Source organism: Aegilops tauschii, chromosome 6 (assembly GCF_002575655.3).
Source record: "Aegilops tauschii subsp. strangulata cultivar AL8/78 chromosome 6, Aet v6.0, whole genome shotgun sequence".
NCBI lineage: Eukaryota > Viridiplantae > Streptophyta > Magnoliopsida > Poales > Poaceae > Aegilops > Aegilops tauschii.
The window spans coordinates 111,847,342-111,854,269 of NC_053040.3; positions in this window are offsets into that span (position 1 = coordinate 111,847,342).

Sequence of the window (6,928 nt, forward strand, 5' to 3'; positions counted from 1 at the left end):
GCGCGGAGGCTCTGGCCTATATATATACGTAGTGGGGTAGTATTCTTTTTCACTCCATCAAAACAATCGTTTAAATTGTGTACGTGCTAGGTCGCCGTTTTTTTGTTTATTGTTTTTTGAGATAGCTACCCGCTTATTCCAAGTGGTGTTACGGTGTGCCAGGTCGCACTTTGTATTGTTCAAGTCTGGTACAAGACCCTCTATTAAATGAACAACCACCGCCTCGTAAAATTTGTGAACAAGCCCACAGGTAAAATTATCAGAAATGTGGGCTGCCCCAACATGCATTATTATTTATATTTTCTATGTGGGAGTATCCTCAAAAAAATGTGAGAGTACAATATTTATTGGGCCCCTTTGTAATTGGTGCTAAATTTTGACCAAAGGTTTAACTGACAAAATGTTAGTGCATGTTAACAAAAAATATATCGGTTGATTCATATTTGAACATAGTTTTCAATGATGTAATTTTCTGTGACATGCATGAACATTTGGTTATTTAAATTTATAGTTAAAATTTGGCAAGGTGCATTAAATGAACACATGCAAGTATCAAAAGGAAAGTCACGACATGCATGCATGCGTTGTAATTAATGCATCGGTAAACGCAAATTATTGAGATATATCGAGTGGAGTGCTTTGATGTGTCGCATCAACTTGTACAACAACGAGATGTTTGATTACAACGCCCTCTCCCTCGCGGACTGAGCTCCGGTGCCTTAACTGCACCTGCCTTTGGCTGTATGACAGGTGGGACACCCACCTGTTGAGCCCACCTATCATACACGCAAGGGCAGGAGCAGTAAGTCAATGAAGCTGCGTCCCTCCCTCGCCCATGAGCGTGGTGGCTGGCAGGACTAGGAGAAGCTTTCTCTACACGCTCTCCCTCCCGCACGCGGTGGACATGCAGCAGTTCATTCAGTGTCAGATGGCCAGAAGCATACTATAGTACTCCACTATAGTAGTACTCCATCATTGCTCGACTTCCCGAAGAGGCGAAGAGCCAAGCGCAGCCCGGACGCTCGTGTGGAAGTTTCATGTGTAGAGTAGTCTAGGATAGCGTGTACCATGCCTCTAAGCTTAAAATCCTTGGGGTCGGCTCCATGCTATGGGGCCGTCTTGAAGCATTTTTTGATTAAAATAATATTCTGGCCCTACCTGTCATCCTGGTGATTGTAGTTTGCACGCTCATCTGGTCAAGACAGGAATATATATTTTAATTTGTGGTGGGGTAAATGTTAGAGGTTGCAGCAAATATATTGTACACTACGGGTCTTTTAGCCAAGTTTAGAGGCAAGCATGTGGGGCCAGTGCTATGATGTGTCATGTCAACTCGTACAACGAGGAGAAGCTTGATTTTACTACTACATGCCTTCTCCCTCGCCCATGCGCGCGGTGGCTCGGAGACGAGGACAGGATTTTGCTTATACTACAACAAGCTATCCCTCCCGCACGCGGTGGACGAACATGCAGCAGTGGATTCGATACTATAGAAGTAGTAGTAACATCATTGTTCGTCTTCTTGAAGAGGCGAAGAGCCAAGCGCAACCCGAACGTGGCAGTTGTGAATGCTCGCGTGGCAGTCTTTGTGTAGGGGTGGGGCGTGGTGCGGAGCCTTGGAGCACGCATATAGCCAGGCTCTTGCATGAGACAAAATTGCTATGTGTGCCCACTATTGTAGTACTTGCTAGTATAGCCCTGTAAACCGGAAAGGAGTATTTACCTTTCTAGAGATTTCAACAAGTGACTAGACTACACCCTAAATGAGTACATATGGAGCAAAATGAGTGAATCTACACCGTAAATAAATACATAGTTCTCTCATTTTCCTCTCCGCCTTGGTCGCGGTGCACAATATTGAGTATATACTAGCCGCTCTATCTACATGCGGGACATCAAAGAATCCGGGCCCGCGTGCCATCCACCAAATTACAGCGAGGTGCTACAGTCAAGACTCATCGGTCACCCCGGTGTGGCCATCATGACCCGTCATATCACAAAACCCACACCTTTACCAGAAGTGGTAAAGTGGCCTCGAAGTGGCCTTGAAGTTGGACTGGACGAAGCAACCATCATTTCACTGGAACGCTCGTTGAAGCCCTTTCTCCCCTTTCTTGAAGAAAACCTCACTCCAGGCTACTCACTTCTGCCATTTTTCTTCTGTACCAACGAAGGAAAGGTGGGCGAATAAGTGATGCTACTATATTTTCATTCCAAGAATCTTCTTTTTGCGAAGCGCCGACCGATTCTCACAGCCTATTCTTTTCCCGTTTTCATTGCGATTGTGGTTTCCTTTTGATTGCTTTTTGTTTGTCAGTTCATTGATGGATCCTGTAGCACTAGGCAAATAGTTGCCAGTGGATAACCCACTGGAGACAGCAATCTCCAGGAAGCGAGCACCGACCAATGAGTTGACCATGTTGGCGGGCCAACCCATGGAGACGAAGAACTCCAAGAAACAAGCACTGGCCAAAGAGTTGATGACGTTGGCGGACGAACTCCTCAAAGAACGTTGGAAGAACAGCAAGGGGCCCACCGTGCCTACCCCAGAAACTCTAATGGCTACCTATGCGAGGCTCAAGGCGAGTTTGAGGAGATAGTCGCCATTGAGAAGCAGTATTCCCCTGGCAAGGTGATGGCCCCCATTGAGGACGAGGAGATGGCCCCCAGAGGGATGGGATCCCCCGGTGAGCTGCACAAGGTAAAAATAATGGCTTACCATAGTTGTGGTTTTTGATTATTTGCAATGTGCTTGCTAATATGTTAGGGTTGTGCAGGTGCCGGTGGACGTCCTTGATGATTCCGATGTCGCGGCCCGTCCTGTGGACAACGCCCCAGAGATCATTTTCGATGTCGCGGTCCGTCCTGTGGACATCTCCCCGGAGATCGATTCCGATGCCGCTGTCCATCCTGTGGACATCGCCCCAGATATCGATTCCGATGTCACGATCCGTCCTGTGGACATCGCCCTAGAGATCGATTCCCATGCCGTTGTCCATGCTGTGGTCATTGCCCAAGAGATCGATGACAAGAAATAGTTGGTCGCGCTAATCCTTTAGGGTAGTTTGCATTGTGTTTAATTACCAGAACAATGCGTGTTATCAAACCATCTTAGGGCTAGTGCACTGTCTTGTGTGGGCGGTACTTGCTACTTTTGTTTAATAGTGAATCATGCGAACCCTCTCCGAGTTATGGAAACAGATGTATCCTCACCAGCTTTTGATGTAATATATGGCATGCTTAGATGTAAGTTTGAACTATTTATCATATCAGCAGGGCTTGTTTGATGATTCTTGGTGTTAGTAGGCTAGCTACTGTGCGAGCTATAGTACTTGCAAAACACTCACCGAAGAGAAACGTTGGGGCTGATGAGCTCGTGGTACGCTTATAGGTCTGATCCGTTGTCGAACGGCCAATAGCCCAAGCTCCTAAAATATTAGGCTTAGCGATCAATCAGACAATAGTCGACACGGATACATTCAGGCCTCATTTGGTTTATAGGGTAGGAAAATCATAGCAAAAGTACAGAGACGTACTTTTTTGAGAACACAAAATCATAGCAGTACAGAGACGTACTCCCTCCGTTCCAAAATAGATGACTCAACTTTGTACTACTAACTTTGAAATGGAGGGAGTACAAATCCTAGGCGGGCTAGTTTGGCCTAGTGGGTTTCAGTGATATGACGTGGTACAGTGCTGTCCAGTCTTTCCATGTGGTAGCAGTATTGCAGGTACAGTAAGTTTTCTTGAAGAAGCGGAATTCAACGAAGTCATCATGGTTCCTTCATCCGACCAACTTATAGTGGGAAAGGTTGGGCCTGCGCTATGACGGGGTGGACCACAGGATAATTTTGTGCATATGGCAGGTGGACCAGGATGGTAGACGTCCCACATGTCGGCGAATGAAAGTATTCTTTCCGATATAGAGGACGAGCAACGAGTATTCATTGTTTATTTTTTATGAAAGCTATTGTATCCACTGTACGATGGAGGAGTGTGAAACACGGCAGCCCAGTGAACTTGGCATGTGCACCACTCCCTCCTTCCTAATGTAATACTACCATAGTGTTGACTATAAGGTTGGCTATAAGGTGACAACTTTTTCTCACTTTCTCTCTATCTATTTCCTCTCAAATGTTTTTTACCTTTATTTTTTTAGACACAATTGTTTTTTATGCCTCTTTTTGTTAGATTTAATTTTTTTATACCTAGGAGCACGTGTAGAGACGGGCTCTTGAAGAGCCCACTCCTTGACTTTGTCAATGCCTCTCTCTCCTCCACATAAGCGGGCTTATAGCCCAGTATTTTACTAGTACTACTTGCTATGAATGCGGGCAGCCAGCGTCTGAGGGGGGAGTGCGTGTAGGAGGGGGCAGGGGTTTTCTGGTGGGCTAGGGCGGTCAGAAGCGGGCTTGGAAGCGGTCCGGACTCCCGCATGGCCCACCTCACATTATCACCATATATTTCTTGGAGTCCATGCGTGGCGGGCGGGCGATCTCTTCTCCCTCCCCCGTCTCTCTCTCTTCTCAGCCGACGCCTGCTGAGCGATTTAGGCTATCCGGTTTATTCAATTGCAGTCCCACATGTCAGTGAAAATGCAAGACAACGCGTGTCCCCTCTGGTGAGCGGTGTGTGAGCTGGTTTGTCGGGGGTGCGACGCGAACGCAACACGTAAGAGTCGTAGGTGTGCCGCCTTTTCCTTTTGAACTTGCAAAGCGTAACATTTTCGTGCGATCGATCGATAGAAATGCAGAACAAAATGACGAGGGCGGGGCTTTCCCGCGTGTTAGGCGGGCTAGTTTCAGTGATATGACGTGCTACAGTGCCGTCCACTTGCTCCATTGTTATGTAAGAAAGAATCTACACTCTTACGTGGGAGGAGTGCGAAACACGGCGGATCTGATTTTGTTCGAGGGATAAATGTTCCCTGCGAAATAATGGAGCACTGTTAGCGATTATAGCATGATAGTTAGGGCATCTCCAGTGCTGGCCCACAAATTTACACCGGCATCTGTCCGAGGACACTGATGCCAGAGGATGCCATCCAATGCTGCCCGCATACTTTTCGACAACTATATGAACTAACCGGATGAAATTCGTGCAAACAAAGAAAAATTCAAATTAACCAGATGAAATTCATTACATTTTGAAAACTTTTCCTATAAACTCGACGAAATTCATTACATATTTCGCACAAACCGTACTAAAACCTACTGTAAACCTAATCTAAACGATCGCCGGCGCCCGACCACCATGTCCGGCCATGCACCCCAAGAAAGCCGGCCATTGCCTTTGCCTCCTCCTCATCTGCCTTGATAACCTCCTCCTCCGGAGCACAAGGTTCTGAAGATTTCCGCCTCCATGTCACCGTCAAGCGGCTAATGGCCGCTGATGTTTATCCCACCAAGCTTGGCGTCGGCTGAGTGGAGGAGCGGTGGCCTTCCTGGGACCAGAGCGGCGGCGACCTAGTGTGTGCTACTCTTCCTCGCTGTCGGCTGTGCCCATGCATGCGCGCCGGCTTCATGGTCGTGGTGGCAGAGGGCGGCCGGGGGGTAGCCGGCGATCTCCTTCGTCTGCTCCTGCGATAGTACGTCCACGAGAGCTTTGGAGCGCGCCCGGAGCGGAGCCACCGATGTCCTTCATCTGCTCCTACGACAGTGCATCCAAGAGAGCTTTGGAGCGCCAGGAGGCAATGGTTGGAGTGGTGCCGACAGAAGGAAGGGACCGGAGGAGAATGAGTGTGGGTCTTTGGCTATGGCTGGGAGCTGGGGCTCAAGTTAATATAGCGGGAGAATGGCAATGAGCCGCGACAGACAAATGGACGGCTGGCGCCGGAGTAGGTTCATCGGCAGCCGTGTGTCATTAATATGGGCGGCGGACGGAAGGATGGCCGTGGTGTCGTTAACACGGAGCAGTCGCTTGCACCGGGATGCCACGCGGATGGTGCTCTCTCGGCCGTCGCGTTGCTGCAATGCTGGCATCGGGCGAGAATGCGGACGCTGCTTGAGTGACCTAACTGTAGGTGCAGTTGGGTCACTGACATGTGGGCCCAACAGGCATCTGGCCCGCATGTCAGTGACACACCAACTGCACCTGCAGTTAAGTCCTGTGAATGCGGCATTGATGTTCTGGAGAGACGGTGACCGTTTCAGGCGGGAAGCGCGCGCTAGCGATGGAAGGGGTTTCGGTAGGCCAGGGTAGTCAGACGCTGGCGTGGTGATAAAATGTGAACTCATGGATGACGAGCCTTTGAAGCATATGCGGCACGTATTGACAACCAGGCATCCATGCAACCACTCTTGTCGCCAGCTAGCCTTCGACGACCACCATTAGACACCACACAACCATGCATAACTTACGAATAATGGACGAATCGATCAGACACACACTCATGTGCACTGGCACTATGATCGGTCGCTCACGATACATATATAGGTACCATAGTATCCTCTCTAGCTAGGCTGCTTTATAGATTGTCGTTGTGATGGATAGTATACATGAGGAAGGCGCCGAGTCACGATTATGACCGTTGGTGTTGAGCCAGGTGAATACATGCTCGGTGTTCGTGGAGGCCTCCAGCAAACGTCTAAATAGTAATCTTAGGCACCGCCGGGGCGCGTAGGTGACGGGCTCGCCGTTTGCGTTGCGCCATGAGCGGGACTTTGATTGAGAGGGTGATGTGCATGCATTAGCATGGTTTGACAGCGTGAGCGTGAGTGTCTGCACGCATACATGCTACTTGCCTCTATGGACGGTGTGCGCTAATGTGTGCATCACGTATAATATATAAAAAATCAGTTTGTGCATTTAACACAAAGTATTTCATTTTCATTTGGCTGACGAGTGTACGTTGCAGCGACGAGTCCGTGGTTTGATTCCTCACATACGCATAATTTTGGTTTTTATTTCTTTCTCCACTGACAGGTAG